The sequence below is a fragment of the Manis javanica genome, chromosome 11 (genome assembly GCF_040802235.1).
Source record: "Manis javanica isolate MJ-LG chromosome 11, MJ_LKY, whole genome shotgun sequence".
NCBI classification, from domain to species: Eukaryota; Metazoa; Chordata; class Mammalia; order Pholidota; family Manidae; genus Manis; species Manis javanica.
This window is the reverse complement of record NC_133166.1, coordinates 19,051,607-19,079,345: the sequence shown is the minus strand read 5'-3', so window position 1 is coordinate 19,079,345 and position 27,739 is coordinate 19,051,607. Positions and strand designations below refer to the sequence as shown.

Genomic DNA, 27,739 nt, shown 5'->3' with positions numbered 1-27,739 from the left:
TGCGGAGGGCCCTTGGCCGGGACTGCTAGAGCCTAGGTTCCCTCCTGAGGATCTGAGGGCCCTGGTTCTGAGATGCTTTCCACAGAGCTGCTAGGGGCCTGAGCTAGTCTCCATCAGGTGGAGGAAATGCATGTAGGCCAGAGAGAGCAGCTGAGAGGTAACCCTCTGAAGGTCTGGGTGAGGGGTGCCTGCTGAGAGCTTGGGGCCTCCACATCACATGGCCTCCTTGCCACCAGCTCACTGTGTGGCTTCATGCAGAACTGCCCCTCAGTGCCCTCACCTGCCCCATTTGCTCTCAGGGCTGTTCCGAAGCCAAAACAGTTTCTATTTCCTCCTACTTGGCAGCTTCCACATACAGTGGGTAAAACGACCACCAGTTTTGGGTACAGTTTCTTAGGTACAAGAATCCCCTCTAGCTGGGGGCAGAGAACCCAAGAGCAGGCCCGCTCTGGTCATTCCTTCTTCCTCATTCTTGTCTTCCCCAGGGCCACCTCCTTCTTCAGGACTGTCACCGCTCTGAGCCTCAGTTTCATCTGCAAAATGAAAGGAGACTACTTTACCAAATCAAAACAAACCAAAGAAAGTTCTTAAAAAGGAGTGGTGCCACCTGCTGCGGGAGCAGGACAGCTAACGGGCCTGGAAGACGCCAGCCCTGCCTGGGTCCAGCTCCCACGGGCAGCCGCCTCTGTGCCCCGCCCGACACCAGTGCAGGAGCGCCCACAGAGTGCCGCCGTCTGGGGCTCCTCTCTCCTCTCGTTTCAGCCTATGCCTGAGAGACGTGGAAACCCTAAGGGCTTCAGACTAATGTATTTAATGGGTCCTGTGAGACTGGAAGCCCCACAAAGTCACTGTGCATGGCTTACAAACCTTGAGGCCACCTGGGATCCCCCAACGCCTGTAACCCTGCACTCATCTGGGAGCCACTGTGCCCCAAAGCCAAAGGGCAAGCTTCAGAGAGCCTCGGGACTGGACCACGGAGATACATCCCCAGGCTGCCTCACTGCCTCTGTGGCCTGAGAGACACAAGGGATGGCTCTCCACACAGCCAGTTCGATGGTGGAGGTGCCCAAGGCCTGGCTGTGCCCCCAGACCTGGGCTGACCCCCAGAAGGGTTCTCGGTGTAACAGGGAGGAAGCCAGAGTGCCTCCTTCTGCATCCCTTCTTTGAGGATAGTGGGTAAAGGCGCAGGCTTTAGAGTCAGCCCTGGGTTTGAATCCTGCTTCTGCCACGAGCCTCATGACCTTAAGTATGACACATCAGCAAGCCAGCTCCCAATTTTCTCATCTCTTTAACGGGAATAAGAGCAACTATTTCCTCCCCATGTGGTGGTTGTGGGGGCAAGTGAGTTAATATGCCCAACGGTGGTGTTATTGTGCTGACCCTGTTTTGCCCATCAGGCAAGATGGTGTCGACCACTGACCCAGTAGCTGGACCCTCGCTGTCGTCACCAAGGCTGCGTCTCCCTGGGACTTACCCCAGCCCACCTGATGGTCTTCCTGTCCCTGGACTATGAGGGGTCTCCCGACAGAAGCCCCCAATCTGGTGTCCTCTGCCTGGACCCAGCAGCTCTCCTCAAACTCTCTAACCTGATATTCAAGGCCCTCCTTCACCTGGCCCGTTTGGACCTATCATTGCCCCCTTTTCCCCCAGCACGGAAGGACCAATGTGCTTCAGTCACACAGGTAATGCTACTAGGACTAGTAATGTTTAATAATACTAATACCTGGCATTTATACAGTGCTCATTCCCATTTACTACAGGTGACAGGCCATTGAGTTACATATACCAACTGAGTTAATGCTTGCAACCACTTTATGAGGCAGGTACCCCAATCATCCCATGTTACAGATAAGGACACTGAGGCACAGAGAGAAGTAATTTGCCCAAAGGTCACACAACTAAGAGGTAGTAGCAGAGCCAAGCTTCAAGCTTGTGAAGTCTGGCGCCAGAGCCCCAAAATGACTATTCTCAGCACGTACTACATGTTCATTCATGAGCCATGAATGGGGACTGGAAGGCGCAAAGAACACAGGGACAAGAGGGATGTCCTCTGGCCTGCGCACTCCAGAGCCTCCCCAGTTGCAACATTATACAAGTGTATGCTTACCACAGAGGCCTCAAGGTGAGGGGGGTGTTACAGGATGTGCTCTCTGGACCACCTACGTTTACCAGGGTCTCCCAGGTGCTTGTGCAAATGCAGAGTCCTTGGCCCATTCCTGATCTCCTGAATCATAATCTCTTGGGGTTAAGCTTGAAAGCTGAGAAGAAATGCTAGACTAGAAAGTTCTGCACAGACACTGGAATCCATTCAAGTCCTGAATCAAGGGCCCTGGAGCAAGTCATTGGATTTCTCTGAACCTCAATTTTTTTTCATCTGTAACTTGGCAATGATACAATTGACCTCACAGATGGCTGTGAGAGTCAATGAAATAATGTGTGTGTGTAACTGGTGTGTGGAGCAGGCTGGATGCTGCGGCGGGCATGGAAGAACACCATTTTTTTTCTACCACTATCTCTCTACTCTGCCCTGTTGGCTCTCCCTCTCCAGCCCTGAAAGGGACCTGTGGTGGCCCCCGGCCTTCCCTCTGTGTGAGGTGCTAAGAGACAGTCTCACTTTCAGGTGGTAATGGTGACCCCACCTGACCTCAGTAGTCACTCTCACATCCAATTCAAAGATCCTCCTCCCTCAGCTCAAGCCCATTTCCAGACTTAGCTGCTGGGAGTGGGGAGGGGATTAGAGGGTCTCCTCTATTTCCTCACTCCACTCCTGTGTCACCCCTCTGCCTTCAAAGCCAGGTCTAGATCTAGTGGGAGGGACATCAGGAGGGCTCACCTGGGGCTGCCGGAGGCTGGCCTGGCTGCCCTCTCTCAGTGACAAGGTCCAAAACCCAGCTTCCTCTTTGTGGGGTGGATGGTGGATTTTTTGATGACCCTACTCCTTACTAAGGAATAATTTGTTGACGTGAGTGATGCCCCTTCTTCCAGCTGATGTCTCTCACTCTCCCTTCAACCCTAGGCAGACACTTTCTGGTGGGCTCACCTGGCACTGGCAGGCTGCAGACCCCTTGGGCTGGCCCTTGCTAAATGATTTGCACCCCTCCATTCCAGAGTGTCCACCTGAACCACGGGAAATGTGTTTCTTTGCCCACCAAACTCTGGCAGGACAGGGTTCATCCAGCAGGCCTCCCCTCCTCTCCCTTCATTCTCAAGGCTTCAGATGGTGTTTCAGGCAAGAATCAAACATACATCCTCTGCCAAACTCCAGGACTTGCTTGAGGAAAGGAAAGTCCTTGCACACCAAGCCCGCTCTCCCAGCCCCTGCCTCACCTCACACTTCCCTGGAATTGAGTGCCAGTCAGAGCTGGTTTGGTTTGTACCTTTTTCTTGTCCTGCACAGCTACCTTCAAATGTGGGGTGCTGGGCACCTGCGGTATGCAATTTGGGGCCTCAGCACCTAATCCAAAAAAGGTGTCCATAAAGAATTCCAGACCCTTCTCTTTCAAAAACCAGGGGAGCTGGGGATTCAAGGGAGGAAACAGAAGAGCAGAAAGCAGGGTTACACAAAGCATCAGGCAGAGCCGAGCCTCCACAGGCTCCCAGAGATGCACGTAAAACAGGGATTGGAAAGGATTCGTTTTTAATTAAAATGCAATCAAGGCCCAGATATAAAGTATCATGACACTAATGGTCCAGGAAATCTGGAACCTTAAATCACAGCAATTTCTCCCCAGAGGGCAGGCCTGGGACCCCAGGATTAGATAGGGGGCTTGGCGTGTGCCAAGGCAGGAAATGCTGAAGTGAGTGCAGATTCCTCCCTGCTAAAGCGTTCAGATACACAGCAGGTGAGAGCTCAGAGGCCTCTGAGTCCAGTTGGGCACCATCATTGCACAGATGGAGAAACTGAGGTCCAGAAAGTGATGGATACTACCTAGGGTCACACAGAGCAGGGTCAAAGGTGGAACCAGACCCTGAGCTGGGGGCCGTCTCTCTGTTCCAGCCTGGTGATTACACTCCAGGATGGATGCTTTCCCACAGTCCCCTCCCTGCCAGAGTTCTCCAGTGAGGTCTGAGATCTGAGACTTTACCAGGGTCACTGAGCCCAGAGATGTTTTGAGTTTCTGCAGGGTTTTTGGGTGGTGGTGGTGGATGGGGTGAACCTAAAGCCCTCCCAAATAGGGCGAGGCATCTGTCCTCCCTGGGCCAGGGGCCACCGGCACTTATATCCAACATGGTCCTCACCACCTACCTGTGTCACCTGCCACCAGAGACACACTGACTCTAGGAGGCCTTGCCAGCCTCCCTCTATTCTGGCTTTGGCTTCACCATCTGTATAAAGAGGAGGTTGAACGACCCTCTCTGAAGGTCCCTCAATGCTGACAACTTATGGGTCTATAAGTCTATTAGCCTGCCGCTCCACCCCTGAAAGAAGGGTGCTGTGAGAACAGAAAGAAGGCAACCAGCAGGGTAGGGTGGTGATAAATGGGGAGACAGGAAGAACTCTGAGCTCCCTAGGAAAAACTCCAACACCGCCCTCAGCCAGGAGGATCCTCTGTGCCCCCTAATTCTCGGATTTCCTTCCGCAGGGCTGGCCTGAGCTAAAAGTCAGACACTTCATTCATTCATCCCACCAAGATTTATCACTTCCCCGGAATGCTCTGTTCTTCCACAAATCTTGAGATGTCTGAGAGCACCTAGCCAAAGTGGGTGGGTCTCCTTGCTGCAGTCGAATAAAAGGCAGGCCACCAATTAACCACCGACCTCTCTGGTCACACCAGTAAAGATTGTGCCCAAATCCAGGGAGGTGATTTCTCCATCTACTCCCTACGGACTAGACAGATGCCAGGAGAGTGGCGACCAGGGTAGGTAGTAGAACTCCGTGGCCAGAGAGGGTGACCAGGGAGGTGAGAACTCTGGAACCCAGAACATGTGGGAAATGTTGAGGTTTCTGGGCCTGGTCAGCCTGGAGAAAAGCAAGCTCCCAGCACAGGGGTGCTAGTTCTAAACCTCTACAGGGTGTTTTGGGATAAATGGCCATGTATGTTTGGTGGAACAATAGATTTCTGGTTCAATCTCTCCTCCCATACTCTGTCTTACTGATAAACCCTAGTCCAGCTCACATACCTCCCATGACAGGGAGCTCACTCCCCACCTGGCAGCTGCTTGCACATTAAGAAGATTTGGCTGACAGAAAGTTCTGCTTATTGGTGGTCTGTGCAGACCTCCGCCAGACACTGGGCTGGTGCTTTGCCAGCCTACTTCATTTAATTCTCACAACACTGAAAAATAAAAATTATTTCTCATTCTTTACAAACTCTAAGGCTCAGTCAATCAGACAACCCTTAAAATCCCACAGCTAGTAAGAGCAGAGCTGGGATTTTATCTTACATCTCTCTGGCCCCAGAGTCATGTACACCAGAAAGCCTTCGCCTCTTTCTTGCTTCAGTCACATCAAACATTTTGTCCTTGTCCACACCCAGCACATTCTTTCTGTCTGGGCTATCCTCACTCCATGACCATTTGAAAACTTCTATTCTCAGGGTTGTTTCTCTTCAGCACTAATTTATACACACACACCCATCATCGCACCATCATCTAGCATGTTCTATGACACACAGTAGGCACTCCATGTTCGTCTAATCAATATATGAATGCAATAATACTTCCACCCACTGTGGGAAGTCTTCCCAGCCTTCTGCTTCCAGGGTGAGAGACCTGGATCTGAGATCCCGCAGCCCTCCTCTCTGCTGCCCACCCCTCCACACCAGAATCCTGACATCTCAGGAAGGAATGTGGAATGCAGGGAAACATGAGGCCCCCAATGGAACTTACAGATGAACTTATCTAGCCCCCTGTTTTTACACAAGAGGAAACTGAGTCCCAGAGAACACAGAGTTGGGAGGACTAGGTTCTCATCCTGTGAGATGTCCTGACTGAAGAAAGATGAAGAGGACGTCTGTGGAGTGGAGGGCCCAAGCCTCCCTCAAGTCAGCCCTTCCTACAGCTCGGCCAGCAAGGCCTGCCTCTGGGCCCTGAGGGGTGAGCTGGGCAGTGGGGTTGGCGGGGGGTGGGGGTGGAACAGAGGGAGTTACTCAGGCTCCTGCCTCCCCGCAGAGGCCCTTCATTTCCCAGCCAAGGGCCTGCCTCTCCTGCTGGCTGCAGGAAAGTCTCCCAGTGGGTGCTGAGTGTGAGGCTGAGGTTCAAAGGCTGTCTGCAGCAGGCGCTGGCCCTTAGCTTCTGCCATAAATTTACAACCCCAAAAAGATCCCGCATCCTCAAGGGATGGGGGTGGAGTGGCAGGTTTTTCTGTGGTTAGCCCCACTGCCCTATAAAGTCGATGGCTTGTTGGAAAGTCTGAGAGAGACAAAGTGGTTCTTCTATGTGGGCAGAAGAGGTGGAAGAGATGGGCCTGGCCTGGAGGAAGCAGGGCCTGCCTATGGGGACTCCACATGGAGGCATCTCAGAACAGGCTTATGCTTGAGCCCCCATTTGGCCAGGCTGTTTCCTGCTTTGTACAGACTCTCACATTTCTTTGGTGAAGTTCAAATTCCTCAATCTGGCTTAAAAAATAGGAGGTAAGGTCAGGGGAAAGGGGAGGTTGACTCCTTACCCTTAGACACCTTGAGGGACTCTTTGGGGCTCAGAGCCATGCAGGCCTGGCAGAAGCTCCCAGTTCTGTAGATGGAAGCCAGGACCCCAAAGGGGAGCATCCCTGGCAGAGGTGGAAGCAGGACCAGAGCACACTGCGCACTTGATAAGCATCCTTGGAATGAACCCCGCCCTACCTGGGAGAAGAGGCAAGAGGTCCCCTGTGCAGCCTGTTGCTGGACTCAGCTCAGACGGCCCACCTCTGCCACCCTCAGCTCCATGGCATCAGCACTGGCCTCTACTTAGTGCGATGAGACTTACACCAGAAACTGCTGGAATCCTCAAGCACCAGATGCAGGACACCAAGTCCTACTTTTTGCAGAATGGGAGACTGAGAGAAAGGAAGAAACTCATCTCCAGCCAGTAGCTGAGTTGAGTCATGGTTGTCCAAGGCACCTGGTCCTCCATCCAGGGCAGCCTGTGCAGCCGAGTGGTCACCCTGGGCTGGGCACGTCCCCTTGCAGAGGACACTTCAAGATTACTTATTCTCCCCCCATGCTGCCTCTGTGCCAGGCTCTGTCTGGGACCTGGGGCCATGGGGGTGAGCAGACCTGCCCCTGCCCTCCAGAAGGCCATTTCCTGGCAGGACAGATGACTGCATTCAGGTGTTAAGTGTCAGGGTAGAGAAAGGATCAGGTGCTCTCTAGTGAAAGTGGGGGAAAGGACATCCTGGCCAGGGAACCAGCAAATGCCAAGGGCAGAGCTGCTGGTGGCTTCAGGGCACCCAGAACGTAGGTGGGAGCCAGGTGGGGCAAGAGAAAGAGGCTCAGGAGATGAAGCACGAGAGGCAGGCAAGGGCTGGATTGTGAGGGCTTTGTGAGCCTGTCCAGGGGGCCAGAGGGTTTCCAGTGTGTCCACACAGCACGCTGCTGGCAGAGCCCAGCCCTCCCCTGCCCCCACTCACTCACGGCAAAGAGCCACACGTCCCCTTGCCTAGGATAGTGAGGGACAACAGCACGGCCAGGGGCTGAAGGCCTCCCCAAATGACCTCTTCAAGGTCCCTCCTAGGAGCTTGGAAATCTGGCCTTGGATAGATCTGCCAGTCCTTACGTTCTCTGACTGGGAATTAGCTTCCTGAACTCTTCATTTAATCGGGGTCATTTTCTCCCAACAAGCACATCAGACTGAAAACAAAAACAAAACAACAATCCAGGCCTCTAGTCAGCGCCTCTGGCACTGCTTTTCCCACCAAAGGAGCAGCCCCCACACCCACCTCCCTGACGCTATCCAGAGCTCTCCCGGTGGGTTGGGCCTGGGGGCCAAGACCGTGGGTCAGGTCTGCCCCACCACTGAGGGAGGGGCCCTGAGCATGGTGTCCATATAAATTAATTTAATTGAGCCCTATTATCACTTTGCTCCAAGCCTGCAAGTCTAATCTAGCGTTGAAGTAATTCATTGGGTGTGAATGTCCTGGAGCCAAGACTTCCCTCTGCTCTCGGAACAAAACTCTCCCCGCTTGGCCCGGACCCTGGGCCACTGCAGCCTGGCTCAGCAGAGGGGCTGTGTGGGGAGCAGGGCGGGCAACACAGGCCTTAAAATAGCTCTTTGCTTTGGCTGCATCCCCTGAATTTCCCAGAATGAGGCCCCAGTCCACACCTCTGCTACACACACACTCAACCACACAGTCACACGTCAGGGTGACACTTGGGCCTTCAGACCTAAAAGATGGCTGAAGAAGCCCCAGGAGACATGGGCAAACCCCGAATTACTACAAGATGTTGGATGAGTCTTTTTCTCCTTTCTCGGCTTCAGTTTCTCTTCCTGTGGAATTTTCTGGCTTCTCACTTTAGTAGATGCATTACCTAGGCAAGTTATTAAATCCCTCCGAGACTCAGTTTCCTCATCTGGGAAACAGAGAATCCAATAATGCATATCTCACAGGGTTATTAGGCTGAGTAAATGAGTCAATGTATGTAAAATGATCAGAGCTATGCCTAGCATACCATAAGCATTCCATAAATGTTCGCTTGTTGTTATTGTGAGGCTCAGATGGGATGGCAGCAGGGAGCCCTTTGTGCAATCATAATTGCTGAGGCCAAGGTACACAGTGTAGTTACAGTTTCAGAGAAGTAGGAGGGAGCTGTGTGCTGTGGTTCCCACGAAAGTTTTGTCCCAGGATCAGGGCACCTGAGAGCTGAGAGAATGCAAGTTGCCCAGCACAGTGTTGTTATGATTACATTTACATACTTTATGGTGCAAGTATTCATACCCTGATGCCAAGCTCATTAAGCAATCAGGCACCATGAACAGAACAGCTGGGTTGAGCCCTAATGTGAAGGGAGGCATGGCCTTGAGGGACCATGGGGGCCCTAGTTTGAAAGCAAAGTAGCACACCCATGCATGAATGCAAGTGTGCACAGCAGACACCCATGGGGGCCCAGGCACTCTGAGGCCCCCATCAGGAAGAGGCCCACTAAAGGGACCCTAAAGGGGGTGGGGAAGCTCCTTCCCTTACCTACCATGAAATGCCAACCAACTTCTGTGGGGCCCCTCTCATGCTCCAGGCCCTGGGCCTGTGTTAATCCCCAAGCTACACAGCATCCAGAAAAGCAGTTTATTAGCAGCACTCCTAGCATTAATACCCATTTAATGGATGGGGAAAATGAGGGTTGGCAGATCCAACCAAAAATCCCTCCAGAACAAGCACAAAGCCAAACCAAAGGCTCCTACCTGCTGGTATTACTCCCTAATTCAGAGATTGAGAGAGACAGGGGTCATCTTTGGGGAAAGTAGTTAGGAAAAGCCTAGAGAACCCTGGGCTGGGAGTTAGAAGGTCTGAATGAGGCCCTTCACCTCTCTGGACCTCGGTCTCCCTATCAGAGCAATGGAGGTCATAAGGTCTCTCTCATGGGGCGCCTGTGCAGACTGGATGAAACCAGATTTATGGCCTCCCACGCAGGGCTGAGCACACATTGGGTGCGCACACGGTAAAGCAGGCCCAGAGCTGCTGACGAGAACAACACTCAGGTGGGTCCTGACGAGTCCCAACCTCTGGTTAGGAGAGGCTTCTTAAAAATGAACTCGTGTTCCCTATACCTAGCTCTAGAAGGACAGTCTCCACATGGGGCAGGGTGGTGGGAAAGGAGGCCCCAGCCTACTTACCCAAGATGGAACCTCCCTTACTCTGTAACCAGTGACCATCCTGGGGACGGTAGCTCTACTCTCCCTTTGCTCTCTTCCCTCAACAGCCAGGGCTCAGAAGTGGGACTGAAGGGTTCAGATAAGACTCACCTAGGGCTCCGTGGTCAGGCAGCTTTAACCTGTCCTACCTCCAAGTATAGGCTTGAGATGACCTGGCCAGGCCTGAGCTCCAGGGCTTCCCCTCCACCCTCCTGTAGGGCTGCAGGGTCTGGAAAGGCAGCTGTGGCTCACGTCAGGGACTCCCTCCTGGCTCCCACTCCAACTTTCGAATTCTCTGCCTCTAATCCTGGTGCCTCCTGTCCACCATTTATTAACTGTACAAGTAAGTCACTGTAGCTCTCCAAGCCTCAGTTTCTTCATTTTTAAATTGGGCTAATAAGTTGTACCTCCTCACAGAGTTGTGAGAACTATCTGCAGTGTACATAGGGCACAAATAAGACACTTGATAAATACTTGCACATGGCTGGGGAGTTGGGTATTTTGTTTTGTTTTGTTGTTTAGTCTGTCAAACCCATGATCCTGGGAATGGCAGGGCCCAGCTCTGGCTTGCATGTCTTTCCCCTGAAACATATTACTTACATCACCTGCTGATTCTCAGCCAGTGCCCAGGCTGTGCCTCTGAAGGGTATGGGGGCCAGGGAGGGCACCAAGGGCCAAGTGAGGACAGTTCTGAGGCTGTGAAACACCAACAAGAGCCCCATCCTCTTTTGTCCCCCAGAGGTAGCTTCTGCACTGTCCTCTAAGCACTAGGTGAGGCCACTTGGCAGAGGGGCCAATGTGCTGCCTCTGCTGTCCACCCTTTGGCGGAGTGAAGAAAACTGCTTCAGCCAAGATTCCAGTCCCTTCTAGGAGCAGCCTTCATCAAGGACTACCAACCTGCAGGGAGGGAAGGTCAAGCCCCTTACCCCAGACTGGGACAACTCGGAGGCTCGTGCCAGCTTCAGAGCTCCCATGGGGTCAGCTGAGACCCTCATGAGACTGCACCACAGCCCTCCTTCTCCCTCTGCCCAATCCTACTTCCTCCTTCCCTTTCATAGCAGGCGGTTCCAAGGGCACTCCTAGTCGACACCCTGCGTGCCAGTCTCCATCCCAGAGGCTGCTTCTCAGGGAAGCCAGCCTGCACAGATGCCACGTGAGAAGCAATAAATGGTCGTCTGGATTTGGATTTATTTACTAGGTGTTCTTAGTTTAATTTAAGTCTCCCCCATTGGACTCCAAGCTCCATGAGGGCAAGAACCATGTTTATTCTTGTTCATCGCTGCATTTGCATGCCTGGCACATAGTAGCCACTTAATAAATATGGGCAGAGAAAAGGAAGGTAGGAAATGGAGAAGTTAGGATGGTCTTGAGGAAGGAGCAAGGCCGTCCAAGAGTTTACAGGGGAAGCTAACTTAACTAGATTCAGGAGGTCAGGAAAGCCATGTTTAACTGAGAGCTGAGGGATGGAGGCAGCTGGCCAGCAAGGGCTGCCATGAGGTGGGGTGGAGCGGGCAGAAGGACATCTTCCAGGCAGAGACAATGGCCCAGGCAAGGGCTCTGAGGAGCTGGAAGAAGGCCGGCATAAAGGGCAGGGGCATGGGGGTGCTGGAAAGGGGTGTGCAGCCAGACACCGACCCTAGAACAAGGCGTTAGCCTATGGCAGTGGGGTGCCTGGAAGAGTCATTTTAAGCAGAGAGAAGCATGGCCGGGTCTGCATGTTAGAAGGATATCCCACTGCCATGTGGAGGAGGAGAGAGGCCAGTTGAGCAACAGTCAAGATCCAGGCAAGACTTCAGTGATGAGGGCTCAGTGAGGGCAGTGATGTGGGAACTGATGAAAACAGGACAGCAGAGGCTTATGTGGAGGGAGCATCCTCAGTTCACTGCCTGCTGGTTTGGGAGTCAGAGGCGAGTGAGAGGGAGAGAGGGGTGCGGAAAGATGCTGGGATTTGAGGGTCACTTACTGTCCCGGGGAAAACTGGAAGGCAAAGGGTGATTAGTGCTCAAGTGTTCTCCCATGAGGGACCTGTGGGACATTCACAGGGTGAAGTCCAGGCATCTGTGAAATGTAAGGATTTGGTTCTGGGAAGAAATGTCCAGACTGGGGGCAGAGATGTGGGGGCAGCTTGGAGAGGGACTCTGAGTCTTCAGGGGCAGGGACACATAGGGGTCTGCTTTGCAATCACAGTGTAGCTTGGGCCTGGGACAGTGACCCTGCTGATGCCCTGGCTGGCTGACTGGCTGGCTGGCTGGAGTAAGGGACTAACAGATAGAGGTGTTTTCCCCTGGAGAACCTCGGGCTCTCTCGAGGTGTGATGCCCACAGCCCAGGCCAGGCCTGCAAAGTGGCTAGTACACAGAATACGACTGTAGCCACCATGGTGAGGCTAGTGGAGGGGGATAGGGGACAGGGGAAGAACAAGGGACAGCTAGGTTGCTGAGGCCCAGAGAGAGGCAAGGCCAGGCCTGACTCCCAGCCTAGCACCTTCTCCATGAGCAGCCCCTCTATCCCCTCTATCTGCATAGGAACCTTCAGGAATACAGGGCAACAGTTATCTTCCTGATATGGATCCAGAAACAAGGAGCAAAGGAAATCAGCCACTTGCCCAAATTCACACCTTCAGGCAGCACTGGGGATTAAAATAAACCAGTCTGGAGTCTAAGACTTGATTTTACGTTTCCAGCTGGTCTGTTGGTCAGGCGGTGCTTAGGGCCAGTCTGAACCCTCCCCCTGCAGGACCCAGCTTCCTTGGTGGCCAAATGAAGACTGAAAGGCTGGTCCCCTGGAGTGTGGGGAGACTGGGCAGGGTGCGGCACAGGCTTGGAACTTGCAGAGCATTGCAGATGCAGTCTGACCCTGGGGCTGGATTGCAGGACCTGCCCCCAGCAAGCCCTGGCTGATGTCAGTGGGTCTGCTGGCCAAGCAAGCTTGTTGGGGGCAGAGAGATCAGAGCTGAGATGGAGCCTGAGATGAGGTGATGTGAAGCAGCGTGGGGCTAAAGCAACTTGATGGGTCCCCCACCCTTCCTCTGGGGGCTAAGGGCTGAGCAGACAGCTGAGGGGGCAGCTCCATGCTGAGCTTCTGCCTGTGTGCACAGCCCTGCCCTCACTCCTGGTTACTGAGACACAGCTGGAGGGTCCCATTATCCAAGTGGACCAATGGGATATTTGAAACTAGAATAGAACAGGGCCTTTGCTCAACATCACCTATCTGGCTGGTGGGAGAACTGAGGCCTAAAGCTTGCCAAAAGGGGGTATTCGCACTGCCTGTTTCTTTTACTCACTTGTTCATTCACTCACTAGTCCAACAACCTTCCTTCCTGGCCCTGTCATGGGAGCTGCAGACTCAGAGAGGAATCAGACAAGCCCTGCCTTCAGGGAACTCCTGGTCTTCTGGGGAAAGAGCCACATAACTAGTCAATGACAACATAGAATTTGTGTGATAAGTCACAAGGCTCGGGGAGCCGAGGGAGGCCCAGACTGGGCTTGTGTGCAATGAAGCTTCCTGGAGCAGCTCAAGTCTGTAGGGAAAGGGCCTCCTGGGGTGTATTCCCAGCCAAGGGGGATGCAGAGGTAGGAAAGCCACATGGCAGAGCAAGACCCAGGAGCCTGCGGAGAGGACAGGAAATACACCCCACCTGGTTGTGAGGGACACGGGAGGCTCTGCCCTCAGGCCCCAAGAGGCAGCTCCTCTCCAGACTGGGGCTGAACGCTAATAAAGGAGTCCCAGTCCCTGAGAATTAGTTCATTTGCTCACTTATTCCTTCAGCAAATATTTATTTGCTGAAATATACGGTTTTTCTCATCAGTTACCATCACTTTAAGAAAAAACAATAATGGTCTTTCCGTGTACATGAAAAGGGACAGCTTCTGAATCTGTAAGAATTCAGAAAGACTTAAATTCAAATCCTGGTTCCCCATTTAGCAGCTGGGCAATTTGGGGTCTTGGCTGGTCATCAGGAATGGTGGCACCACACCACACAGGGTGGCTGTGAGGACCGCCAGAGAAAGCATTTACACCAGGCACCAGCAGGAGCTCAGAAAATACTTCTCCCTCTCCTCCTGACCCAAGGGCGAGCACCCTAGGAAGGGAGAGCTTGTTTTAGGGATGAAGCAGGACCTTGAGGAAGAGGCAGGAGGCCCAGAATAGAGGCTCTGGGCATGTTATGACTCACCTGATTTCCCCACTTTGGGGGGTGGGAGGGAAGGAGAGTAATACTTTGGCACTCATGTCCCTGTAGGAAGCTGGTAGCACTGTCCCAGGGGGCTGATCTGACTTCTCCCACCAGGAAGCCAGCAGGGACTTCTCCTTGCAGCCCACAGCTGGGGAGCAGTGAGCAGAGGCCCCACCATCCAGAATGGAGTGGCTAGAAGAGGTACCCCACCCTGAGACTGATGAGCCAGGAGAAGAGCTGCCTTCCACAGGAGGCTGGAGCCCTTGGCTGAGTCAGGAGAGCTGACTAGGATGCTGTGGGAGTCCCTGGAAGCAAGCCTCCCAGAGAGAGGGTGACCTCACCAGCCAGCATGATGAGGGCATCAGGCTGAGCTGGGTGTTGCCACCAGGCAGATGGCCCCTCCATACCAGCAACTCCTCATACTGCCCAACCCCAAACACATCCCCAAGCAGGATGGCGGCAGCTGGAGAGAGCAATGGTAGACGCAAGGATGCTCTCCAGTGCTTCTGTGGCAATCCTGGCTCAGGCACTATGGCGCCTGTGTGTAGACTCCTTACCCATGACACTGCAACCCCTTTTCCACCTCTCACACTGACCCACAGGAAGTCATTCTAAACACTCTCTCCTAGGGACTGAGGATTTAATGTGGTGCTGCCCAGATACAGGGGTCACACCAAATGACCCCCAAAGAGTTCTCCCAAAGGATCTGAGCACAAGTCTTGGAAGAACAGGATGGAATGTGCCCTGAGTCATCACCAAATCAGACTGGGAATCAGGAGACCGGGGCTCTGGGCCTGGCTTGTTATGAGACTGGGTAGGTGCAGTCCCTCTTGGGCCTGTTTTTCCTTCAGAAAACGAAAGGCCCTGACTTAGGCATGGAGGGCCTTTCTATCTCTGACTTTTGTGTAACTTCAAGACACAGGGGCCCCTTGGGGAACCAACCTAGAATTTTCCTTATTGGTGCTGTGAGTAAAATTGTAATATTTCCAGAATCTCTCACCTGGCTTTAGTGCATCTGCATATCAATAGGCATTCCTCAGGGGTGGGTAATAGTACTACTGAGAGGTTAGGGGGAGGTCTTGCTTGCTTCTGCTGAGCAGGAAAGAGACAGCCCTGGACTGCAGTTTTTAAGCAACAAGTGGGTTTTAAACTTTATTTCTCCCTTTGACTGATTTTGGTTTTAAAGGTATTTTGCTTGGGGATTTTCTCTCCCCGGTGCCTAGACCCTGCCAGGGTTGCACAGAAAGTGTGGATACTCCCTTCATTGACCTATGACCCAGAAGCCTGAGACACTCTGTGGCCCCCTCCTTTTGCCCATGCCCAACCTGGGGTTTCTCTGTAGTAAATATTTGTAGCTCATTACCACTTCCTGCCAGCCTGTCTTCTGTGGGCAGCCTTACCTCTGGATTCCCAACACCCAGCCTGCTGACCACAGGGCTCCTTGAGAAGTGTTGATATTTGGGCCCAGCCTAATCCCAGACCTTGAGCCGTCCACTCTGCTGGGCCTTGCCTCTTCTTGGATCACCAGGTCAGCCTCTTCCCCAGCCTCCAGCTGCTGGTGTCTGCCTCACAGCCACCACAGGAACACTTCTGATACTGGGGCCCCAGGTCCCTGCCTGGCTCAGAACAGGGAGGGGGCCTCCCTTCCGAAGGGCCCTCTGCCCCAGACACCCTGAGTGGCCTCTCATTAGGAGCACCAGTCACACAGTTGTAGTCATAGACACAGGAGCCCAGGAGGGGTGCTGAACTGCCACATCTCAGAGGCCCCACCAAGTGGAGGAGGATGAGTAGGAGTTTGATAGTAGGACAGGGGAGGGAAGCTCAGCATGGGCAGAGGGCTGAGGGGCCCAGAGGAGATCTGCGTGGCTGAGCCTGTGAGAGTGAGCGGGGCCTTGCTCCCAGGGCCTGACTGCAGCTAAGGAGCCTCAGGCAGTGACGGGGAAGGGAAGGGAAGGGCTTCAGCAGGAGAGGGCATGCTTGAAGTCTGTCTGTGAGAAAACTCCTAGGGCTGGGTGAGGACTGGATGGGATGTGGAGGAGCACGGGCAGGCATGGAGAGGAGGCACAGTACAGAGGCCCCTGAGCAGACCGTGATAAGGGTCTAGGCCAATGGCTGAGGACTGAGCGGGAAAGGGGTAGTGGGGATGGCAAGGAGGAGGTGAACTGGTGAGGGACTTAGGAGGAGGAAGGGACTGGATCTCCCCACCTGGCACACTGAAACCACTCCTGAGCTGCTAACCCACATGGTGACTCACGCAAGCCTCCCCACAACCCTTAAGTTCCCACAAAATGGGCCAGAAGACCCCTGGAGGCATTCCCTGCTCACACTCCTATGGCTCTGTAAAGCAAGGCAAGTGACCTTCCCTGCTTCTGGAGAAGGGGGAACAAAGCCTATCTCCACCCCAGTCCAGCCCTTCTCCAAGAGTCATCATTGGAGATTGGGCCCAAGCAACCAGGGACAAGCAGGAAGGGGACCTTCTTATTCATAGGTGAGGGGCAGGTAGCCTCGCCCATGAGGCTGGATGCACAGAGCTGCAGCGCCACCTACTGTCCACCTGGCAAGAGGCCACCAATCCCAGCAGTCCAGCTCGGACCTAGATAAATCCCAATGGATTGAAGCATAGCAAGGGGTTCCAACTGGGTCCCCTGTCCCAGTTGTCTCAGGCTCCAGGTGGCTTACTGAACACGGAATATTCTCACCACATCATTCTCCTGCGTAGAAATGTTTCATGGCTCCCCACTGCCCTCGGGTTACATGTATGCAAGGCCCTTCCCATTCTAACCCCTGCTGTTTTTTGCAGCCTCATTTCCAATACAACAAAATATTCATCAGCCTCCTAAACAGTCCCATTTTCCCTGCCCTCATGACTTTGCATATGCTCTTGCCTCTGCTTAAAATACACTTCTTTTCTTTCTTGGCTTAGAAAAATCTGGTATGCCCACCAAAGATGAGAACAAATGTCACCTCCTCTGTGAAGCCTTCCTTAACATACCTCTCTCCCCAAGTTCACCACTGAGCACTTGGCCTGCCCTGAAGCAGGGGTTCAAGCCCATCTTCCTCTGCATTCCCATAGTCCCTGCGCTGACCTTCCCTTATCCCTGAATAGGCAAGAAATGTTTCTGTATCCATCTCCTGTTCTTTCCAGGCTCTGTGCTCCTTGAAGGAAAAGACTGTGACCCATTGCTTCTCAGGTCCTTCCCAGCACAGGATCTGGTGTTAAATTAAGTAGAATTTATTAAGCATCTACTATGTGCCATTGGACCAGATGCTTTCCCATGCCTTACTTCATTACATTGACCCAGTTCACCTTTGCTGAACACAGGAGCCTTTACTAGCTTGCTTCTGCTCTTCCTGTCAACCAAAATGCCTCTTGCTTCCCCATCAGGATGGCCCTAGAGGGAAGCCAGATTCACAAGCTGAAGGGAGAAGGTCATGCTATTATTCCACAATGCTCAGGGCTTCCTGGAGCTATGAAATGCCACCAGAAATTAGATGACAAAGGTAGCCAGTAGGGACTGTAGGGACCCTCCTGCCCACCCCCTGTTATCCAAGGTGGACAAAAGTGCCCTGACTTGCTTAAACTCACATAGGAAATCCATAGCAGGAACTCATGCCTTCCAATCCCTGGCCTTAAAATCTTGCTGTTAAACTACTGTTACTTCCACCCAAAAGCCCAGAGAAGAGTCTAGAGATCCTTGTTTGGTTTCCAGGCTGACCAACTCTGGTGGGGAAAAAGCTCACTCACTGAGCATTCACCATATGCCAGGCATACAGAATCCTTCAAGAGAGGGATTGTCACCTGCATTGTATGGAGGAGGAAAGTGAGGCTCAGAACGAATGAATGGCTTTCCCAGGTGACATAGCAAGTCTGCAGTAGAGCTAGGATTCTGTGATCTTAACCACTATGCCAGACTCCCTTGAAGGCTGATACACATAAATTAATTCTAGAACAATACATGATAGCAAATAATCAAATACAAGCTTGGATGTTCTCATATCCATAGCAGACAATCTGAGGAAAGGGTTCCTGGAGGTGGTGAGGTGGAGCCCTGGATCCAGGCTGGATGCATAGGGAAGAAGGAGGATGTTCAGGTCAGACGCTTTGGGAGGAGGCACCACCCATCCTTTGCTTCCTACTTGGAAAAGACTGGGCCATCCACCCATCTCCTGCTTCCTGACCCCCCACATCCAGTCTATCACACAGTCTTAACCTTTCCACTCAGAAATTTTCCAGTCCATCCCGTTTTCTTCATTCCCACTGTGGCAATCCTGGCCTAGGCACTATGGCGTCTGTGTTTAGACTACTTACCCATGACACTGCAACCCCTTTTCCACCTCACACTGACACAGAGTGGTCTTTCTTAAAAGAAATAATCTGGCCAAGTAACACGTCTTGCTTAGAATTCTGTGGTGCTTGCCCCACATGGTTTACAAGGCCCTGCTTGGATTGGCCCTTGCCACTCTCCAGCCCTGTCTTGTGACACTTCATCTTTAACTCAATACTTAGGTGACACACGGTACTGGTAATTTCCCCCAAACGCCATCCTCTTGGCCTTTGCTATTACGCTCCCTCGATTGTATTCTTCCATCTTTCAGAGCTTAGTTTAAATTTCTCCAGAAATCTTTCCTGTCCCCTGGGTCGAGCGAGGGGCTCTCCTGCAGAGTCCCACCGCGGGCCTGTGTACTCCGCCCTCCATGACCGTGCACCCGCAGCGCCTGGCTCTTGCTCAGCCACCAGCCCCGGACCGCGCATGCGCCCCTCGGGGCGGGAGGCGTGGACCCGCGTCCCGGCTTCTCCTCGCTTGGTGCCGCGCTGGGGGAGGCGAGCCAGGGCCGGGCGCCCTGGGAAGTCCGTTTCCGCCCCTCCAGGCCCAGGGAGTATCTACAGGCTGCCGGCCGCTGCCCAGTGGGCGAGCCGTGCCGCACACTCGGGTTCCCTGCGGTCCCCGGCGGAAGGTCGGCACGTGCCCACGGATGCCCCGAACCCCCAGCCTCGGGGCGCGTCCGCAGCGGACTGGGAGGCTGCCGCAGCCTGGAAGCCGAGAGCCCCCAGCTGTTTCCTTCCCTGGCCTGGGCGGGGCGGATGGAGGCAGGTGTGGAGCCCGCCTAGGCCTCCGGGGTGGGCCGCCCGCGGCGCTTCTGCCCACCCCCCGCCCTCCGCCCTCCGCCCCCCGCCCCGAGCTTCGCGGGACTCTCTGCTCACTTCACTGGCGGAAAACCGAGGCGGTGTCCAGACAGAGCCACGCGGGCGGTGCCGACTGCAGGGTCCCCGCTCGGCTACTGTTGGCCCGCGGCAGCTCCCTGTTAGATGAGCACGAGAATCCCGGGGACAGTTGTTAAAATGCGGATTCCAGGGCTACATTTCCTAGAGAATAGGTGGGTCTAGGGTGGGGCCCATGAATCGGCTTTTTTTTAAGACAAGCAGGCAGGCCATACACCACACATTGTGAAACATTTGTGAAGAGAGAATTCTGGAAGAGGAAAGCTCCCCTCAGCTGATGGCCGGGATAAAGCAGGCGCGGACAAGGTCGGGCAAGCAGAGAAGCTGGATTTGGAAGGGATGAATTTGAATCCTAAAGCCAACATTTTCTGCTGGGTAACTACGAGCTGGTGACTACTCTCTCCTTGTCTTGATTTTCTCTTGCCTAATGAAAATAGCATTCGGCCCACAAGGTTCTGTAGTACAAAGCGATTGCCGTAAAAGTGCTTTGCAAATGAAACTACTACCATTATTATTCAGTGTAACTGCCAACCCTCTAGGCAAGGGGAGAAGCCAGCCTGAAGTGGGGGTGATGAGCTCAGGTGCTACCTCTCTGTGAAGCCCGCCTTGATTTGGTCACTTGGGATGAAACCCTCCTTCCTCTGGACTGCACACCCCTTGGCTTCGTTACCCCTACTTGGTACTCCTTTCCTGTGCCTGGGGCTGACTTTGCAGTACATGTGCCATTTTTATCACCAGAAGGTGCCGTCCTCCTTTGGGGGTCCTGAGAGTAAGTGAAAATGTCAGAGGGGCTGGGTGGTGGAGCAGACTCGAGTTCAAATTTCAGTCCTGTTACCCATTAGTTGTGGGACTTTGGTCTGTGGATCCACCTCTCTGAGCCTCTATAGTTATAAAGTGAAAGGTTTAAATGGAATATCTGTAAGGTTCTGTAATTTCTATCACTCAGTAGGCCCAACTTGGGTAAAACAATATAGAAGCTGGGCAGACTGAGGAAGGTATCACAAGGGGTGGCTTTTTACTGGGGCTTTTAGAGCCAGGAAAAGGTCTTAACAGGTAATGAGTTGGTGGAGAAGGGCACTGTAGGCAGGTGCTCTCTCATATTCTTGTTACACTCTTTTTACTGCTATAAATTGGCAGCAGAGAATTCCTGCTTTGAAATATGTTGTTGCTGTTCATTTAAAAATTGAAATAGGATAAAGATAACAAGTTGAACACACACTGTGGTCTTTCCTGAAACCCACTAAAACAACAGTAAAAAGATTTATTAAAATACTGGAAACCAGACACAGCCAACAAAGACTGGTAACTGACTGAATCCTAAACAGGCAATAAAGAAAGTTGAAGAACAGCCCCGTTTACACTGTGAAACCTCTAAATGGCCCAGGAATTGGCTGTATTGGGTGCTTCTGGAAATTTTCTGGGTGGAGAGGCTTAAAAAGAGGAAGATTGTTTAAAAATCTTTTTAAGGAGCAATCAGAATCCCAGATGGCCCCCCCACCTGGTAGAATACTAAAGGTCTATTCTCAGGAAAGAGTAGCAGAGGATGTCTATTCTGGGGAAGCTCCGACAATGGGAGTAAAATGAACACTTGTGTATTCAGTATGGAGGCCTCCAGCTTTCTTCTCCGCTCACCTATCCAAAGTCTGTCTGCCTTTTCTCGTGACCAGCTCAACAGAAAAGACCGGGAATGGCCCAACCAGAATCATGTATTTGGCCCCAAGCCCCAATCATGAATCATAGGGTATCAAGTCTGTGTTTTAGTGTCCCTTCTTAAATATGAGCAGACAGCAAAGGACAAGTAAACATTTGAGGCAAGCCTATAATAAGAAAGAAAGAGGTTAAAACAAACATCAGGGGGAAAAGGAACTTGTAGGATAGCAACTCTCAAAAAAGTAGAAGATTAAGAGAAAACTCTTTAACATCCTAAGATGATGTATTACACCCATGAACAAGGATGGGATGCCAATGCTACAAAAAAGAACTCTTGGAAATTAAAAATGATAGCATAAAATGAAAGACTCAAAAGAATTATTGGAATATAAATTTGAGAAAACAGAGCTAAAAGACTAATAGATGGAAAACAGAAGGCAAAAGACAAGATAGAGGGCTAATCAAGGGAACTCAACAGCTGACTAACAGGAATTCTAGAAAGAAGGAGTAGAGAAAATGCCCTAGAAATGTATGCATTTCAGATTGAAATGACCCATTGAGGACTCAGCACATGGATGAAAGCAGAACAATACCATGACATCACATTTTCAGAACCCTGAGGAGAAAGAGAATATTGCAAAAGCTTCTAGATAGAAGAAAAAGAGAAGCAAGCTTCATACAAAGGATTAAGAAACAATGGTATCAGATTTCTCAGTAGCAAGGTGGGAACTAGGAGACAACAACAAAGTGCCTTCAAAATTCTGAGGGAAACTATTTCCATCTCAGAATTCTATACCCAGCCAAATGATTATGACAGTGAAGATAGAATAAAGACATACTTAGTCATATAAGGTCTCTGCACACTTTCTCTGGAAACAGCTGGAGGATGTGCTTCAGCAAAAATGAGTGAATCAACTAAGAAAGAGGAGGACATGGCATCTAAGGAAGAGAAGATACCATAAAGGAGGGGGCAGAGGACTCCCCAAGTCAGTGGTTGTACATTAGAAAGCAACTAATTCTAACTGGAACAGGATAGAAGACTCTGGAAAAGATTCCTTCAGGAAGATGAAATTGGTTGACTGTCCAACACACAAAAACATATTAAGAGGAGATTACAAATTGAATTGTTATGCCGGAAAGGAAAGATAGTTGAGGAAGATTACACAACTCACTTGTCAACAGCATTTATGTAGTCTAATAATGCAAACAGTGAATACTCTTCCAACCCAACTTGCAATGTAATTTATACTGCGAAGATGGGGGTAGGGACAGAAAATGGTCATGTGGCTGTGGAGAGAGCCAGGATAATGAGAGAGAAAAAGAGGGGTCTAAAACTAACAAATCAAGAAGTATCAATATAAGCAAATAACTTAGAGTTGAAAGCAGTTACCTCTGTAGAGTGGAAAATTATGTGTGTGTGTTTCCATTACAAGCCTTGTAAACTTCCTAAACTATGTGCATGTACAACTAAAGTTTTAAAAAACTGAGTGACAATGAGTCCCTAAGTCAGGGCCATTAGTGGCAGAAGGGCAGTCATTTTCAGTAGAAGACTTAGCCTAACACTGACCAACTCTGAAATGCTAAGAGGAACGAATATTCTGGGGGACTCTGGGGAGCAAAGCTGAATAGGTGGAACACAATTAATCTGCTTGAGGGCAGGTTCAAATGCCTTGCTTTCCAGAAGTCTCTAATGGACCCTATAACCTTATACGATGTTTCCTTCCCCCTCACCCCTTATCCCACTCTCCTTACTGTGATCACTGCCTAGCTTCAACTGCAAATATTTTATCTGGCCTCATCTCTCCCACTAGGCTGTGACCTCCCCAAGGACAGTGACTTCAGCCAAGTGGCACAGAGAGGCTGTTCAATAAATATTTGCTGGATGCGTGATTGGTCAGTACCTCATGCAGGCAGTGCACATACTTACTGAACAGAAAGGATCTTCTTTCTTCCTGAGAACTACCTTCACCTATATTTCTGGTATAAAGCAAGTTCTTGATTAATGTGCCTTGCCTTGGTGGAGTGGATGTGGCCTCCTGGACTCCCAGCCTGCTGTGTGATTTTTGAACAAATTTCTTAATGTTTTAGGAAGGTGCCAGGATTTTCTCATTTATCAATAAAGGGAAAAAAGAGAAAATGATCTGCTGGGTCTGGGAGGCATGGCCTGTGAATTGAATGGGGGGAGATGGGACGGTGACGATGGTGCACAAATGAGCCCCCAAGGATTTGTAGGTGTCCAGGAGGGTGGTAGGTTGGAAGCAAAGAGTAATGGCTAATGAAAAGCGGCTGCGGAGGCCTGCATGGGAGGAGTGATTCATCCCCAGCATCTCTTGCCCAAAGCCACTCCTCTTCACTGTCCCTCGGCCCTGGCTTCTAGCAGCCAGTGGTGCTGAGCTGCATCCAGCATCTGGAGGGATACTGGCCCGATTCTCCCTATCCCCTGGACCAGGCCTGCTTCCTGCTGGTTGGTGCATGACCAAAGATGCCAGCTCAGAGGGCTCCGGAAAAACCGGAGTGCTGGTACGGCATGGGACATTAGATCATCTTAGCCCAAAGGTCCCCAAGTTCTAACCTTTACAGGTAGTCTTTAAATAAAAAGGGGGGAGACCAACACAAAATTGCAACTTTTAATTTTACTCGGAAAAGAACATTAAAAAAAGAAGTATCACTATGTTCTGTTTCTAGATCTGGCTGGTGGTTACACAGTGTGTTCACTTAGTGGAAACACATCAAGCCAGACATTGTACACATGACTGCTCTGTCCTTGTGTTAGACTTTGTCCAAAGCTTACTAAAAACACTACCATGTAGCTGAACACTTTTCCAAAGAAGAAATTCAAATAGCCAACAGGCACATGAAAAGATGCTCTGCACCACTAATCATCAGAGAAATGAAAATTAAAACCACAATGAGATATCACCTCACACCAGTTAGGATGACCACCATCCAAAAGACAAACAACAAATGTTGTGGAGAAAGGGGAACCCTCCTACACTGCTGGTGGGAATGTAAATTAGTTCAACCGTTGTGGAAAACAGTATGGAGGTTCCTCAAAAAACTAAAAATAGAAACACCATTTGACCCAGAAATTCCACTCCTAGGAACTTACCCTAAGAATGCTGAAGCCCAGTTTGAAAAAGACATATGCACCCCTATGTTTATCGCAGCACTGTTTACAATAGCCACCAAATGGAAACTACCTAAGTGTTCATCAGTAGATGAATGGATAAAGAAGATATGGTACATATACACAATGGAGTATTCAGCCATAAGAAGAAGACAAATCCTACCATTTGCAACAACATGGATGGAGCTAGAGGATATTATGCTCAGTGAAATAAGCAAGGCAGAGAAAGACAAGTATCAAATGATTTCACTCATCTGTGGAGTATAAGAACAAAGAAAAGAAGGAGCAAAACAGCAGCAGACTCACAGAACCCAAGAATGGACTAACAGTTACCAAAGGGAAAGGGACAGGGGCAGGAGAGGATGGGTGGGGAGGGATAAGGGGGAAAAAGGGGCATTACAATTAGTACACATAATGTAGTGTGGGGGGGACACGGGGAAGGCAGTACAACACAGAGAAGACAAGTAGTGATTCTGTAGCATCTTGCTACACTGATGGACAGTGACTGTAATGGGGTATGTGGTGGGAACTTGATAATAGGGGGAGTCTAGTAACCATAATGTTGCTCATGTAATTGTACACTAATGATACCAAAAATAAAAAACTACCATGTATTATCGCACCATTTCATCTTAAAAATAAAAAAAAGACATTTTAATGCTATAAAATGGAAAGGCATAATCTCAATAAAGGATGGTTAATCCTTCTAAAAAAGAGCAGTGGTACATTTACAGCAGCATATTTTACATGTGTGATAATAAAAAAAAAATTCCAGGAAAGAAATAATCAAACCTTTATTCACAATATTACTCACACATTGGTTTTTTTCAACTTAGGGATTCAGACATGAAGTAGACTTCTCTATCCAGCTTGTTCTTAAGTTTTATCACAGTTGTTGAGGGAAACCTTGTTTCACTTGGTTATCTTGAGGGAAATGGAAGCCACACCCAAACACTACATTTGGAATGTTCTTCAAAAGCTGAGAGAGGCTGAGCAGCAGGATGACACAACCAGCCCTGGCTCCCACCACTGGAAGGGCAGGAGGCCAGGTGGTGGACCTCAGAGCCAGTGCGCACCCTGTTCGCACTGCACAGAGTAGTCAGACATTTGCCTAAAAGGGATGCTGCAGACCAGGGAGATTTGTCAGAGACCCTGGCCAGTCAGCCCATCTTTTGGGAACCACCTCTCTGCAAGACTCCTTCAGGAGCCCCAGAGAAAGAGGATGAGTCTCCCGAAGGCACACAGCAAGTTAGTGAAGAGCTGGGGCTAGAAACCAGGTCTCTGGCCTGCTAGCCCCATGTTCTTCTCATCCACCCAGGCTCCTGGTGGCTTCCTCTCCCAACCCTGAAAGCTGCTCACAGGCCCTACCTTGTGCTGTGAACTCATCAGGGCTATTTAGCTCCAGTAGCCAGAGGTGGCCTGGTGCTGAGCTGCAGAGGATCAAGTTACCTGTTTGGAGAGGCTCCCCCTCAGGAGCCAGCCTCTCCAGATTGGCAGGAGGACAACTTGGCAAGACTGGGCTCGTGCAAGACGCCAGAGCTTCTACAATGGAGGGCTTCAGCCATCCAACACCTCCTTTCAGAGCTGCTGTCACCAAAGCCAAGCTGACACCTCGGCTCTGGGCAGAGGATGGCGGTGGGGTGGGCAGAGGAGGGGAGGTCATTCAGAAGGCTCTGCCACGCTGGGGCAGGAAGGCGGTGGGGTGGGGCAGGGGTTGGCCTCTACCAGAGGGCCTCTTTCCCGCCAGGAGGGCTTTGCTCTGGCCGTGCCTCCTCCCTGCTTCTCTCTCCTCATAGACACGCTCAGTATCCCCCGATTTCACAAAGCCTGTGTGATTAAAGATGTCATGGAGACTGCTTCTGGGGACTCGTGGCCTTTGTCATCTAATCTGTGATAATGCGTGTATGTGATTATATCGGGTATGAGTATGTGAATCTCTCTGAGGTTCCTGTCAGCACAGACACTGAGCCTTTCAGGACTGCTCTGTGGTGGGTGGGCTCCTAGATGAGGACATGGACCCTTGGCACCCCAGGTGGCCCAGTCCTACCCTGAGCAGAGGGTTAGGGACCCTTAATTTCTCTACCACGTGTCAGAGTGCCTCAGAGCAGGAAGACATTCCAGTCAACCACATGTTCCAGGCACCTGGAAGGTCTCAATAAATATTTGTTGAATGGATGAAAGAATATTGAGGTTCAGTTTAAGATCATTTCAAAGAGAGGTGCCACTGTTTAAAAAGAAAAGAAAAGAACCACTCCAGCTGCCATCCTTTGGCAGAGGAAATGGGCCCAGTGAAGGCCTTTTCTTGCTGGAGGTCACACAGGGAACACACAGGGTGGGGCAGACATCCTGAGCCCAGCGTTTGAGTACTGTTCTAATGAGTGCGAGCCCATTGAGGGCCAAAGCTGAATTCTCGTTGAGCAGCCCCACTCCTCCTCTTCTGTAGTTTCCAGAGACACTCTCAGCCTTCAGTGGGCAGCCTGAGATCCTCAAAAATTCCTATCATTCCTTGGGCTAGTTCACTCCATGTCATCCCCTTCTTTTGAATTTCCCTCAATCTCCCCCGACCCTCTGCTTCAGTTGTGTGACTTTAAGCAATTTGCTCAGCTTCTCTGAACTTGCATTATTAAATTGAGAAGAATATTACTCACTCTGAAGGGTTGCTGTGAGGTTCACAAGCTCTATCAGAGAAAGTCAACATTTATGGAACCCCCTACTCTGAGCCAAACACATGCAAAACACTGGGTCATTTCCTGCACAAAGCAGTGTGGGGGTTCAGTAGATATTAGATTTACAGGCAGGGTTGATACAAGTTAGAAACTTACTGTGTGACCCTGGGCAGTTCACTTAGCCTTTCTAAGACTCTCTTTTCTCATCTGTAAAATGGAGATAATAATACCTACCATGCTAGGTTGTTGGGAATATTAAATATGAACCCTCTAAATGTCTCATGCTTGGCATATAGTAGCTGATCAGTGAAGGGCAGCCTCCATGTATTACTTTATCCATGAAGTACCCACTGGGCCAGTCCTGTGGGTACTGCCTGGTCCCCAAGTGAGAACTGGCCCCTGGCACTTAGTGAGTCCACAGTTCAAGGCTGTGGAATCTTACATGGGCCCAGCTGGGAGCACTGAAATACAGAGGAATGAGGGGGCCCCAGGAGGGGAAGCTTGGAGTGGGGGTGCTATGCTGGGCTGGCAGCCAGCAGGCCTGGCCCTGTGCCCTGGGCAACCATCTTTCTAAATCAGATCCTTCCCTCTGAGCAAGAAAGGAGGCAGGCTCTGGCAGAGGCCCTGGCCAAGCACAGCGGAACCTTTGTGAGCTCTTGGCTCTTACCCCTGCTCCCCCCTCATCCTAGGGGTGGGGCTCCAGGCCGGAGAGCAGATCCCAGGCTCCCTTGTCCCCAGCACCTACATCAGTCTCTAACCGCCTTAGTCTGGCATTCAAGGCCTGAGGGCTTCAGCTCCTGTCTCTAGTCACACCTCCCTCCAGTCCCGTCCTCCCCTCCCAGGCTGCCACCCTGTGTTTGCGCATGTGGTTCTCTTTCCCTTTGAGTCTCTGGAAGAGTGTGAAAAAGACCAGGGCTGTGGAGGGGCAGGGAGAGGCCTTCACTCCAGGAGAGGTCAGCATTGTCCTCCAAGCCGCCACCACCCCGGTCAGGCCTAACCCTAACCGCTCAGACCTCGGGTTAGTCTCCCTTAGCCCTGGCTTCTGCCCTGACAGATGCTTTCCTCCTCTGTACAAGGAGATCAAACTCCTGCCTTGGGCAGGCCCTAGTAGGCCATTCAGGGACCTGAGGAGGCTCC

At 51.3% G+C, this 27,739-nt stretch overlaps 1 long non-coding RNA gene across 1 annotated transcript; it reads right to left on the bottom strand.

The window, feature by feature from the left end:
* Window positions 1-302: 302 nt before the first annotated feature.
* LOC140844368 (uncharacterized) lies at window positions 303-24,241 on the bottom strand. Its single transcript, XR_012122564.1, has 2 exons — window positions 19,142-24,241; window positions 303-533 (listed from the first exon to the last, which is right to left on the bottom strand). It is a non-coding gene; the product is annotated as an uncharacterized lncRNA (long non-coding RNA).
* Window positions 24,242-27,739: the final 3,498 nt, after the last annotated feature.